The sequence below is a fragment of the Anser brachyrhynchus genome (assembly GCF_964034855.1).
Source record: "Anser brachyrhynchus genome assembly, chromosome: 4".
In the NCBI taxonomy this organism is placed as follows: domain Eukaryota; kingdom Metazoa; phylum Chordata; class Aves; order Anseriformes; family Anatidae; genus Anser; species Anser brachyrhynchus.
In genome coordinates this window covers 41,130,254-41,144,339 of record NC_137698.1, presented here as the reverse complement: position 1 = coordinate 41,144,339, position 14,086 = coordinate 41,130,254, and the positions used below count along the sequence as shown (strand labels likewise).

At 37.9% G+C, this 14,086-nt stretch overlaps 1 protein-coding gene and 1 long non-coding RNA gene across 14 annotated transcripts in view; one reads left to right on the top strand and one right to left on the bottom strand.

The window, feature by feature from the left end:
• LOC308194896 overlaps positions 1–5,713 on the bottom strand; it is a 28,923-nt gene extending 23,210 nt beyond the window's left edge. Inside the window, exon 1 of the long non-coding RNA XR_013951040.1 lies at positions 1,528–5,713. This is a non-coding gene — a long non-coding RNA (uncharacterized lncRNA). The remainder of the gene's footprint in view (positions 1–1,527) is intronic.
• Positions 1–14,086, top strand: part of LOC308194891 (uncharacterized protein) — a 709,819-nt gene that overhangs the window by 71,135 nt on the left and 624,598 nt on the right. For 5 of the 13 annotated variants that reach the window (XR_013951015.1, XR_013951017.1, XR_013951018.1 and 2 more), the window contains 2 exons: positions 6,551–6,663; positions 6,748–14,086. The exon at positions 6,748–14,086 is cut by the window's right edge and continues 24,342 nt beyond it. The exons of 6 other annotated variants lie outside the window; for them this stretch is intronic. The gene's annotated coding sequence lies outside the window, so the exon portion shown is untranslated. 2 more of the 13 variants (XR_013951016.1, XR_013950995.1) reach the window with 2 other exon arrangements.

The window sequence follows — 14,086 nt, the reverse complement described above, 5'->3', positions numbered from 1 at the left end:
CCTGCAGATTTATTACATCCACTTTTAGTGGATTTTTTTTAACTATGGTGAAACAAGTTAAATTTTGGAGGGAGAGATTACAGAAGCAAGATATAACCAGATCATGTCATCTTGATTGGTTTTGAGTACTATGGGAGTAACTGCAATAATCTTAAGTTATAGTTAATGAAACGTGATGGAGCAATAAAAGGGTAATGCTTTAAAAATAAATAAAGCACGATTCTCTAGATCCTTTCATTTAAAGAGCAGCAACTCCATGTGGGGAAAATAATCTCATCAAAATGTTTGGGGGTGCTCTTCAGGTGAGTGGCTAGTACCAGCAGCATGTTACCTGGCCCTGCATCTGTGTGCTCGGCCCCCAGCTGCCTGGTGATTCTTTTCAAAGTCCAGAGAAATCCTTTGGTTTGATGAATGTGAAAATAAGGTAGTATGGAATTACATTTCTTTTTATTCAACAGGTCTTGTGTGTATAGTTTATCTACAGAAATGTACTTTAACTTAAATCTAGTATTAGGTAATATCTTCGTGTTGAATATCCTGCTTTGTTATTGTTCACATCTGTCTTTTTCAGGGTATTGCGCATTTCGATGTAAGCTTCCTTTTGTTGTTTCTTCGATCACATGAAAGGATCAGTTTGTGCATATTTCTTCCGTTTGATCTGAAGTTGGTTGTACAGTCAAATTTGAGGATACTGAGGGTTTTGCTGGTTTGGCAGTGCTTTAGGTTGTTTCAATACAGTGATGATAGTTTAGTGTGTATTTTGCTTGAAAAACTATATATCTGCAAATAATTAATAAGCATATCTTCAGCTCTTGAAGATGACTAATATTTTCCAATAATAGCAGTGGCAGATAAAGCAACTCTTACGTGGATGGGATATTAGTTAAAGTAGAAGCTTGCTGTTTTCACAGGTGGCAACTATATTGCTGAACCTTTTCTGGAAATTACATATGCATAAATTTAAGTACACCAGGGAGGATAGTTGGTTTGTCAGTACTTCTGAATGTGTCCTCCATGGTAAGGACAACAGAGGACATATGCTTATGACAGGAAGGCATTTTGTAGTGGAAGAATTCAATTTGCTTGGTATCTCTTTGCTTGGTATATACATCAGGTGATTCATAACAAATTTTGTGACAAGTATAGCTACTGGCTTCTCTACTTAAAAAAAAAAAATACAGCTCATTAATCAATATTCATTTTTTAATATAAAAGCATTATTATTTTTAGGCATCTAAAGGCCATGAATACCCAAGAGTCAACATATATTATTAAAGCTGTTGAGTATCACAGTCATTCATTTGTTTCACTTTAAAGGCTGACACACAAAAAAATTTCCACTGGAATAACTGAATCAGAATTCAGTGTGCCTGTTTGCAACAACAGAACACCCTAATAATAAAGTGCAAGGGTATGTAATAGAAACGAATGAAGTGTAAAATAAAATAATAGAAGAACATGACAAGCTAAATGCTTTCTGCAATGCAGTGTTCTTGGAAGGGAGTACATCACCAAAAATAAAATTACCTTTATGTTTGCTGATTTCCGATGAGATATTTCTGCCTTGTCATTTACCTGTTCGAAAAATATTTTGTTGTTTACCTGGTTTAGCATATCCCCGTGTCTCAAGTTCAAAGTTTAGTAGCCATGGTAGCTGACATGGAATAGATCTTACCTCAAATATGCAGTAGATCAGGACTAAGTATTTCATGTTCCATCTTTTCATGTATGAGCTGTATTATCTGCAGTGTATTTATGCAGTTTCAATGTAGAGGCATAAAGTCCCTCTGAACCTGTACTCCAGAAGTGCAGCATTGTGCTGCGTTCAGGGAGGAGCCGAGGTCTGCAGAGATGAGACCACAGAAACAACAGGCTGAGAAATAACAAACTGCTGTGTAAGTTGGAAAATACTGACAACCTCAGTTTTGCTTTACTAGTTTTGAGGTCGCCACTTTCTCTATTCCCAGTTAAATTCTGATTAACCTGCACAATTAGTCAGCAGTTCAGGAAGCAAGATAGTCTTAAGCGAACAGAACGTGCCTTGAAGCCCTTCCCACATTCTTTGTGCTGCTTCTTCCAGGGCAGTTACTGATGGCACGAGGACCACCACTTCCAGTGGAAAACTTTGCACTTCCAGTCTTTTTCAGTCCCAGAGCAATGCTGAACATATAACATATCTGTTATTCATGGGGCCACATTCACCCTTCTTGGCAGGCCAGCACACCTCCCTGTTACAGACAGATGTGAGCACTGCCAAAGCAGTAGGCTGGCTATCTGGAAGGTGCAGAGGCAAAAGGGAGATTTCAGAGGTTTCCCACACTTAGCACATAAGATCCTCTAAGAATGAGCAATGGTTCAGACTAGTTCTGATGAAAACTAAATTTGTGTGCCATCCACAGCAATTTTTCTCATCCTTCTCCCTCACCTCTGTGCCTGGGCCTATGGTAGTGGGGATTCCTTTCCTGATAGCCACAGGTGGTCAACTTACAAGCCTGAGATTTGATTACCCATATCATTGGCTTAGCTTGCATAGCTGCAAATGCTATTAAAGGTAATAAAATTATCCAACCCTTGCATCACTATGCTGTGGGCAAAGGATATTGTTCTCAGCAATCACCATTTATGTCTACCCATTTAACACTGGTGAAGCTATGCTAATGGCTTTCTATGACATTTTCGAAAGGACAGCCATTAGATCAAATGAGCAGATATCCACCTAGCAAAATGTAGCATTCAAATATTTATGAAGAAATGAAATTACCAAGTTTGTCATCAATGACATTGGTAAACAAGGCTGCTCAGGGCTTAGATGCAGAAACAGATCTCTGGCTCTTTCTTTTTCCCAGCTTCATTCGCTGCAGTGGGCTGCAATATGGGCTGCTGCTGTCGTCATTGGACAGGAAGGGCCGTAGAGTTTCTAAGGCTTTAAGGAGGTAGAAAACTAAAATGAAATTACAAACAGAATTACAAAATTCTTGGCTAGATAATATAGGCAAGAAAGTTAGCCATTTTGCTGCTTTAATTATGAGGAGTACTATGGAAAAAGGGCTTTAAGATCTATTTTGCAGACCACTCACCTTAGTGCTGGGATATTGTAGTGGTTCTGTGAGGGGTGCACATCTCCATGGGGGCAAGGTGCAATGTCCCTGTCATCTCATTGTCAGGACTGTTACCTGCTATCTGGTTTTGCTTATTGCCTTTGAATAAAAATTGTTTTCTACAGTTTTGTTTAGTTTCCAAGGGACAAAATGCTCAAGCCATTCCATAAGTGATACTTCTTCTCTTCCTCCCTAACTGAACAAAGTAGAGATGATCTCTTAAATCATACCTGCAAGTTGCAGTTTTCATACTATTTATTCCATGCTGTCTGCAAAACCTAACATACTGTGCATTGTTGTCAAATACTAAATGATTATTGTATATTACAGAGTAGTGTTTTAGATCAACAAAGATTTGCTATTGTATATTAGCACAGATAAATGAAATATTTAAGAATAAACAAGCAGCGTGAATAACAATCTCTTTGACCTTACTTAAAAATCTAATTTTAACTATATTAGGCAGCCAGGATTATGGTTTGATTTAGGGTCTCATCCTGCAAACATTTATTCATTTGACTTCAGCAATAACAACAAAAAACCTTTCAGTCATTACTTAATCCTTAACTAACACTGGCAATCCTACTAGGATCAGATTGTATTCATAGAAACTTGAGTTAATGCTGCAGTGAAAGTTTTCAGAAATGACATTTAAAGCCTTAGCAGGGTAAGTAAAGAAAATAATTATTGCTATATGAGTTTATATTTTTTTAAAATACGGAGAGAATGTAAATATAATGCCATAAAATAAGGCTATTAACACTGTGACTTATAAGTGTATGTGATAATGTAATTAGAAGATTAAAGAGAAGATCTCATCTTGTAAATACTTAAGTGAATAATCTTTGCTCATGAATCCTTGTTCTGCACGTGAACAGGAATGGGCATTTCATTAAGTGTTGCTTATGGGAATTAGAAGGATCAGACCTTCAGTGATGTGTAATGAGTTCCCATTCATTATGTAATGTCACTCCAATATTTTTTATCTGTTTTTTCCTGATGATCTGGTTAGTTCCCAAAACAAGTGAGCTGGAAATCAGTCCAATTCCAAAATACAATGCAAATTGACTTCAATTAGAAGGTAGTGTGGCATTAGTCTTGGTTGTAGTATCAAGTTGAACATTGCATGCTGTTGAAAAGCAACTGATTCATGATCCGTGGGAAATGATTCCACCCCACCGGCTGTTCTAATGTACAGCTTTACTGACAATAAAGTATAAATCTACTGTCTACTAGCCTGCTCGGTTTTATATCTACTTTTTCTAACAACTAGAGAGAGTTCTTATTGAGGATTACGCTTTCCATTCATTTCTAATTTTCAAATCTTGGCATTTTAATTTGAGCCTTCTCTATGAACAAGTAGTGAAAAGAGTGTAGTATCTCCTACTATTCCAACCGATGAGTCTGACTTATTCAGTAACTTTGGTCATCTTTGAAGGCAACAGGAGTAAGGAAAGGGTGAAGGGTGATTTTTCTTTTCCCTGAAATCTTGGGATTAAGGAAAAATCCAAATTAACTTGTTCAGCATGCAAACGTACTTCTGTGTTTGCTAAATCATAAGGAAAGTTATCAAAATTAGTATGTTTCTTCAGCTCTATAAGGCAAAAACAATTTGAAGGTTTTTCATGCTTTGTGTTGTTGTAAGCTTTGAATCTGGATTTTTCGTTCCATTGCATGGGTTCAGTGTTAGAGAAACTCAGTTTAATTCTGGTGTTGTAAAATGATGATGAATTATCAGATTTAGATTTTAGCTTTGTGGAACAGTTAACTTTGCTCTTCAGAAAACGACAGTCAAACCTTCTCCCCTCAGCTTGTTCCCACAGTCTTTAGCCTTGCTGAATTAAAATATTTGTGGGCTATTTATGTGGATCAAATATGTGAAGGTCTAGTTTCAGTGTAGGGTTTCATCATTTGCTACATGTTTATGCCTAAATCTTTTAGGTTTTAATTACTGCACTGAGGTTACATCTAAATTCAGAGTGTAATGCTGGCTTTGATTCACAACTTCTGTGAAGATGTATTTAGTGGAATTGAAACTTAATGGCTGACTACAGCCACATACCTATTTACAAATAAACCAAATCTTCAAAGAGAACTAGTTTTGTACATACATGCCCATACTGAACTTGTCCAATAATATTTGATAGGTGTATTGTGTTATAGTTCAGTTTTTCTTTCTGGATGACTGCAGCCACGGGAGACGGCTCTTTCACTGGGCTGTGTTAGCGCATTGATAACTTGACAGGTAGTGTGGTCCTTGGCTGCTGGGTTCCCTGGTCCTCTCTGCTGGAACATGAGGTATGGTCCTGAGCATTTACAGTGTGTGCACAAAGATTACTCAGTGCATATAGCCATTAATGTAGATGACAACAAAACAAGAAAACTCACCCTTTTCTACCTTTCAGCCCGTTTTGGTCTGTTCCCTAATGATTTCACTGCTCATAATATAATTTAAAATACCACAGGAAAACATTAGGGGGATCATATCACCGGCTAAGTGAAGTGAACTTGCAGTGTGCGTGCATGTAAAATATATTTGGGGGTGAAGAGATGAGCTTATTCCAGTTCCAGCTTGTGCTGATTTCCTCTGAGTTGTGATGATGATGGATCTTAATCCCCCAGGTTCATGTGGAGTCACTTCTGGGGAGCTGCAGTGACATCATGGCTCTTTAGATGAGAGAAGAACAGAAGAACTTAGAGTGTATTCAAAACTGTGGCAAATGAAAATTTCTGCTTTGGATGACCTGCTTGTTATCACTTATAACTTTGTTACTAATATTATGGTTATCAAATCTTGTGATGATGAAATGTCTCTCTCCTGCATATGAAATAGTGTTTTACAGTTTGAAACAGTGCAAATGGTCATCTGGTGCAATTAAACCTTTTCATTATAGTGGTATTCAACATTTCTTCATGTTTAGTACCACTTCTATTTCACTGATCAGATGATGAGTTAGAAATATTGCACGCTTTCAACATCAGTCGCACATGTGGAATTAGGAAGCATAATAATTAGACACAGCTTCTCATGTTAAATGTGTGACAATATCACATGCCAGCATCATCGGAGACTTAAAAGGTCACTAAATTTTGTATGTATTTCCATTAAGTATGAAGAGTGCTATTCTTTCTTGCCTAAATGCAAGAGAAGGTATATTTCTATACTCCAACCCTAAGCTTTAAAAGGTATAGTTAGTGCCAATTCCTTAATTAATGGTATTTAACTCATTGTTTACATGTGATAAGTATTTTTTAGCTAGGATATAGCAGATAAACTGGAGAATGCTTGAGGTTACATGTCTGAGCTATAATTAAATCTTATGTGCAAATTACTTGTTTTTTTTCTGTATACTGTGGTTTTCACTTTTCCAGCAAACTATATGCAATCCCATAGACGTATATGCTTTTATCATTATATTGAAAAAGGTTGTGAAATCAATACTTACTTTTAGGAAGTGCAACAATTAAGGTGTGCCATGAGAAGATACAGCGTGTAATTACAAAACCATGATTATGGAATTTTCCAGTGACCAACAAAGATAAACCAGAATATCACTTATAGTGGGTAAATATTAATGTTTGGAAAAGTAAAAGTTTTTTAAAAAGGTTTATTACAATATTCATTATTATATTGAAATCTGTTCTATAGTTCTTACACAGTGCAGGAAGAAGGAAGAAACAAAACAGGGTGAAGAAAGTGCATCTCCTGAAAAGACACCTTTTCTGCCAAGTGTCCTTCATCATCTCTCTGCCATGCTGTCCTCTACATTCACCCTGCAGGAGAGCTCTGTACGAAAAATTGGTTGTGTTTTCATGCCTGTCTCTTACAAAAATAGTAGAAGGTTCTGTCTTCAAATTCAAGAATTTCCCACAAATCTAGAAAGTTACCAGGATATGAGGAAAGGAAAAAAGTCACAAGTGAAAAAATTGACTGCACTAGCTCTTGGTAACCTCCAATAGTTCTTTTCTAGTCATTCTTGGATTTTCTTTAGGAACAAAAACTTGCACATAAAAGGTCAGATACTTTATCTGTTGAGATCAATGGCAGGCTGTCCACTTACTTCAGTAAACAGTGAATCTTGTCCAAGATTTCCACAGCTGAGAATGGCATAAAAATATAGTAACTGTTGTAGCTAGCTCTCCCAGACTGGGAGAGACAGGGAACATCTTGGTAAAAGCATCGCTCTTTGTAGCAAAAAAAAAATGAAGTAATTGTAGGAAAGCAGTCCAGAAGAGGAGGCTTCTTGGGGATTAGTTATTATTTATCTTAGAGATGAAGAAATCCAGAGTTAATTATGGTTGGTCGATAAAAGTGAAGAACGGCCTCTGCATGAACTATGTATGAAGAACACATTTCTTGAACAAGTCATCTTGCTTGTTATGCCGTTGCTGCTAATGAATCACAGGAGTGCGTTGTTACAGGAATGTGCCACAATTTCTATTCCTTCTGGTTGCAGAAGGGAGGATAGTATTTCATACTGGGTCTTCATCGTGGGTCTGCATTGATGAAACGTACTGCAGGGAGGTACAGAGCAGTTCTGAGGCAGGGAAGCATCTACCTTGATTTAAAGCCAAAGGGTATGTGTATATGCACAGACTTGTACCAAATACTGACATTTATTTTACTCCTTATCAAGATTTATTTTTCACTCATATAAATATTGGCCTACAGCTTAGTCATAGTCAATATTCACCTATTGAATCAGGAATTTTTTAATGGCTAGAAAAGGAAATAATATGGCTTCTTAAAACACTAGCAAGGACTGTGTATCGAATCAGAATGGCATCGGTACTTGCCAAACTGTAATTTCCCATTACAGTGCTTCTGGTACATTAAATTTCATATATGCCGTGTATCCCAAATTGTAATTTTTTAATAATGTCTCTGTGTTGACATATTTCATTTAACTTTTGTCTCTGATGAATCTGTGGATATTGTGAGAAGGATCTTTGCTAACAGGAGAGATACACAGTCTGGTCTCAAAAAGATTTTTGTTTGGTTTTGTTGATCCCTTAGCCTAAAAAGAGTTCAGAATGAAAATATATGGTTCCTTTTTATAAATGCAAAAGCATAACAATTACATACCCAATTATTTAGTAAAGATTAGGCTTAAAAAAATCTTTTGTCTTATAGTTTGTCAAAAAAGCTGTAAGAGGAAATATGATCAAGAGCATTCATAATTTGAAAGTGACTGAACATTGAATGCTTTGATTTATAATTGATGCTTCAGATATATTATAAGTGTGAAAACTTCAGATAACTATGGTAGTTTACACAGAGACATAAAGGACTGTGCACTAAAAGTTCTATTTTAAAGGACCTGATCCTGTCAAAGCATCCACATGCAAGAAATATTACGTCTAAATATTGAGTTCTATTTCACACTACAGTTGAAATACTGAGGATAACACAGTTTCTTGGGAAAGTCACTTTTCTAAAGAAAGCTTGTTATATTTCATAATTAAACAATAGATCCCATTCCTTAGAGCTAGATCTGCAACAAAGGAGATCCCATTTGTCACTCAGTGCACCCCTGTGAACTTACTGACAGTAATTGTTCCATGGGTGTATGACACAATACTCGATGCCAAATTTTTATAAGATTTCTGGTGTTTGTACTGGCATTTCACTTTTTGCTACCTTCAGGAAATGCATATCTGTAAATGGAAGCAAATGAACAATTTTTTTTAGAGAGAAGTAGGTTAACAAATGAGAACAGAGGCTTCAAAGACTGTTGAATCCTTGGCAAAGGTGGGAGATGGGACCACTGGTGCACCTACAAAGAGCCAGCTGGGAAATGAGGTCTCCTGGTAGAAAAGTTTGGAAAGATGTAACAAGCTGCACATAAAGATGCAACAAGTTGACCAGCACAGCCTGTGTTTCGGAGAGAGCTGCAGGCAGAGCTATGCCAGCTCCAAAGGGCAGGCTGGTGTTCGTTGCTGAAAACTCCACATTCAGTGCTGGCTGCTACTGGAGCTGGGCACAGCCTGGTATTCTGCAGTCTGTGTTTGTTTTTGAAGATTTCCTCAAAACTTGTATTCAGAGGATGGAAAATCTTCAATAAAAGAAGCATTTTGATTTCTAGTTTAGTTTAAAAGTCAGCCTTTTACAATGTTACTGAAAATGAAGAGCAGATTTCTAATAAAGGAGCTAATTATTATTAAAATTCTAGTGTCAGCAGAACACTTCATCCTCACAGACAGAAATGAAATAGTAGTTCAGATATTTATTCTAAGTTTCCAATAAGTACTTGGCAAAAATTCAATAATGTTCATTAAATACATAAATGGAAATATTAAAAATAAAGATTTTTCCCTCGTGATTTATTATACAGCGTGCTTGAAAGGCAAAGTTGAAGAAAGAAGTCATTATCTGGCAAAAAAGGTATTACAAAAATGTTAATTAAATTGTATAGTCATAAGTAAGCCAGTGAACAAGAAAAAGGCTTCCCTGCTTAAATTGGAAGCCATATTTGTTCTGGCTGGCTGGTTCAAGATGTGAAAAGGTTTTATTTAAATAAAGCATACAGCGCAATATACTTAGGTACGTTTCTGTTTGGATTATACTAAATCCAAAAATTAAAGCAAACGAGTAAAAGATTCTTTAGAAAACCCCATTAAGAGGCCTGTCATAATTAAGAAGTTGGAAACAAATAGAGGCAGGTATTTTCAAATACATCTGAAGCATAACTGACCTTACAGGTTGATGACACAAGAGGTTAGAAAAGAGGTTAGAAAGTGCACGAGGAGCTGTGTCCCTCTGGAGAGATAGGGAGGAATAGGAGGAGCCAGCCTTGCTCCTGAAGGGTACAGGCCATGAGTTACCAGGAGTCTTTAGGGGAATTTGGTCCCCCTGCTTTGGGTGCATGAGGCTTTTGCACTCTGCACATCTGTGGCTGGGCTCGAAGCCAGAAATTTTTGTTATTAGTGCTTGAAAAATAGTTTATGTATTTTATTTTGTCCTGTGTAATCCTAGACTCTGAGAGCTGTATTTCTTCTGTGCTTTGAATGCTTTGAGTATAACTTGCATTGTTGGGCATGGGAGCATTTTAGGTTCGCATAAAAAAATATTAAAAAAAAAAATTAATTTCTGCAGTTCACAATTAAAATATATACCTCTCTTAAAAGACCACTCCCATCAACGTATCAGTAGTCTAAATTGTTTTTGAATACAACTGCAATGCCCACCCCAACCCTGAATTCCTTAATTCAGTGCAGCTTCTGAGTAGCACAGAGCTCTGCTTTAGGGGGGAAGGAAAACCCTCTTTATTTTGTACTTCAGAATGATTGTTTACTTTTAAACTTATATTAAAAGGACTCTTCAGAAGGGTTTTCATCTGCTTCTAGACACCTGGATAACATTAAGAACAGTTTACAGAAGAGTTTTGCCTGGAAATAAAGAACTGTGAGAATTTAGTCAAATATTTTACCAGCCTTGTGTGGATAGTTCAGCTGCACAGATTAATGTTCCTCAGTAGGATTAGGGTTGTTGTCTCTAAGAAGATATGCAGCTTTCCTTCTAAAACATCATAAGGTTTTGTAGCACTTTTTATTAATAAAAGTTCCTCTTCTCTGTTAAAGGTACTGCTTCATACAGCTGCAGCCTTCAAATCAGCAGTGTTTATTGGCAGTGGTTGCTAGTGCCGTGGTTTTAATAAAAACAGGATGAGAGGATTGTGTTCTGAAGCATATTTTTTAAGTAAAATTGTATAGGTGTATTCTGCACAGGCTCTTGTTTTCTAAAACTTGACATTTGTAGAAGTGATTTGAATTTTTGGAATGAGTTTACTGATCCGTTCACAAGGACTTCTTGTCTCCTCTAATGTTTGATAAATCTAACATGAAATAACTTTCAACCTTAGGAAACTAGTGCTGTTATTTATTTATTTATTTATTTTCCCATGATGAACTGAGGGACTGTGTAACATTTTTCTTGCTCATTTTTGAATGCCTGTTAGAAAAAAGAGATGAAGAGGTCAAATTCCTCATGTTGTTTCAGCATAACAAAGTAGACAACATCAGGTTTTGATACATACAACTGATACCAATCCTGCCTGTTATATTCCAAAAACAGGGTCCATGGACAAAGCCAAAAATTGGCAGCAAAGTACGTAAAGGCACACTATTCTCTGTGGTAGTGATCACTTGTAAAGCGACAGGTTTGGGGGAGTATTTTGCTTGGCGGAAGAACATTATAATTTATTCTTATTATTATTGAAAATCAGGAAAAACAAAGTTGTTCCTTGGAACAACTTAAGGGTTATTTTAATTTGGGAGGTGATAATGTCTGATTAACTGATGAATGACATTTCCTGTGGTTACTTGAGTCTGTTTCCTCCTGTCTTCCCATCACACGCATGCATTGAGGAATGTTTGTTATAAATAATTTCCAAACAAGGATGAGGAGGAGTAGGGGAGAGGGATATCTGTTTCATAAGCATTTTGAATGTCTTGTAAAGGTGACTTGCGGGGAACGAGCTGTGCTATCCTGGTTAAAACTGAAGGGCAGAAGGTCATAGGGACTGAACTCAATTGCATGCAAGTTAACAGAGTTAGATGCATCTGATGCTGTGTGACACAAACTTGGCACTTACCCTTTTTTTTTTTATTAGTACAAAACAGAGTTGATGAAGTGTCAAAAATGATTCATAAAATGAAATATGAATAGAAAGGTATTTAAAAACAGCTGTGAAGACCTTTGGAAATTGACTATGAATTTTAAATTCTACTTTGTTTCTGTAGATCAAGATAATAAAATTATATGTGTTTTTAAGTATCACTAGAAAATTAAAATATAAAAAATAGACTACAGCTGCTTTGTGTGGATAGCCAAAATCAAAATATATAGCCAGGCTAAATTTTAAATAAGGTGAGCTCACCTGTTGTTGTTTTCATTTTCTAGGTTGGTTTGATCATATCTCTGTACTACTTAAAGTCTTCTTGGTACCTTAAAAGGGCATCATTCTGCAAACCTTGCTCAAGGCTCGACTGCTTGTGATTATTCATGACTTCCTCAAATAATCTCCATTTTTAAGAGATGCTGCTAATGTTTGCTCCTTTACTTCCCTGGGAGTTGAAGGTATTTTCAAAAACTGTCTAGATAAAACCTAAATGTCAGCTTCTCCAAGGCAGTTAAGTACCAAGTTCAGTGGGAGTTAAGTGACATATACAAGACAGAAACACCTTTGGAGATATGGGCTTAAGTGGCTCTTCATATCTCAAGGAAAAAAAAAAAAAGAGAGACAAAGGCCTTATATAATTTGTATTTTATAAACAGATGCTCTTTCAGTATAGTGGTTACAATTCAATGGAGTCTGCTAGAGTCTGCTAGAATTTTGTCTGCGGTTGTAGCACAAAACCGTATATTACTTCCACAAATAATAGTGGTCAAAAGCCGGTGAATCCCTCTCACTGGGTCCCTGGTGATCTCCACTTGGCATGCTATGTTCCTTGTCTGTGTTAGCAGGCAAGGATGGGTTTGGTGTGGAGGGAACTTCTTGTCCTTCCTACCCTCCTGTCTCACCTAGCTATGCCTTAGCAGATATTCTGTGGAAGTATACTACAACCACAGCGAGGAAGGCTTTCTTCTCTGGTAAACAGTCATTTGTCTTGCCCCTTTCCCAGCTCCTTTTTGGGGACCTTGTACAATTGAATACTCCGTCTCTCTCCACAGCAAGAGGACCACAGATCCTTTACCTGTAATGAAAGCTTTTCTGGCCTGGGTCACCCCTTGGTTGTGGTGGTATGTTACACAGCAGGGTCTTGATCCTGAGTATATGAAGCATTCCCTCCTAAATAAAGGTACTGGGATCTAATGTGTCATGGTCCTGACCTATTCTTGCTCAAAGGCCTTTGAATTACCGCACAATGCAGAAGAAATAGCATTTTAGTGCTGTTGTAGGCTGTTCTGCAGATTCTGTTGATATGGTATTTGCCTTTGACACTGTTTTTCTAAATGGATAAAGTGACAACAAACTTCTTCAAAGCAGTTTGCTTTAAATTTGCTATTCTCTGCTGAATTTTAGGCGAGTGCCAGGAGGGGATATGGCAAGATACCTCTTGGGATTAATATGTTATATCACATCTGTCTCCCTAATGCAGAGGAATCTCTGGTAATGTCAAGTGCCTGACACTTCAAAGGAAGTTAGAAATCACCAGCAGAGATATTTATAGAGCCCTTCTATAGGGAAATGTCTGAATATCTGCAGATCAGTAGCTGCCTTGGAGCTGAAGCAGGAGAAAGACTTCTGTGTTTATTATCCATCCCAATGCCTGTAGCTTCTTTTTGGTCACACAAAACATACAGAAAAGCTTCACGTCTAGGAAAGTTGACTCAACCAGTGCCACACGGCAGTCACCAGAGAGGAAATCCCCGTGTAGGGAGAGAAGAGCAGGGAAGAGCAAAGCGGACATCGCGCAGGGCAGGAGCGAGATGCGTGGCCTAGAAAATGGCATCGAACTGTAGGCACATAAGTGAACAGTGCCTGCAGGTGCATGCAGGTCTGACCGAGGTGGCTGGAAGCTCTTGCCCAGGCAGGATTAAGTGAATAGGGGTACAAGTAAACACCTTTAAGGGTTACGGTTCTCTGCTCTGTGCTGAAGCCCTGAGGCTTGTTGCGGGAGCAGCAGGCACTCAGAGGAGCCTGGTGGGCACTGCGTGTAAGGGTACCCCCCGTGGCTGGGCTGCAAGGGTCCCCTCCTGGACAGGTTTCTCTGCTTGGCTGCTCGGCTTGTGCTGGATTTTGCATAAGGCAACAGGCAAGCCAGGTGGGAGGTTTGTCAGTTCGGGACTGAGGCTGATGTCATCAAGCAAATGCAGCGGGGTGAATGCGTGCTCACAGCAGTGGGTGAATTTTATGCAGAGGAGGGTGCCTGGTGGTTCCTTCTTGTGGTGGTGCAGAAAAGCCTACACAGCTGTGCAAAGGCTGTAATCTGGAGTAGTGCCAGTCCTGCTGGTGCACAGTCACAGGGAATTCGAGTTCATGTAT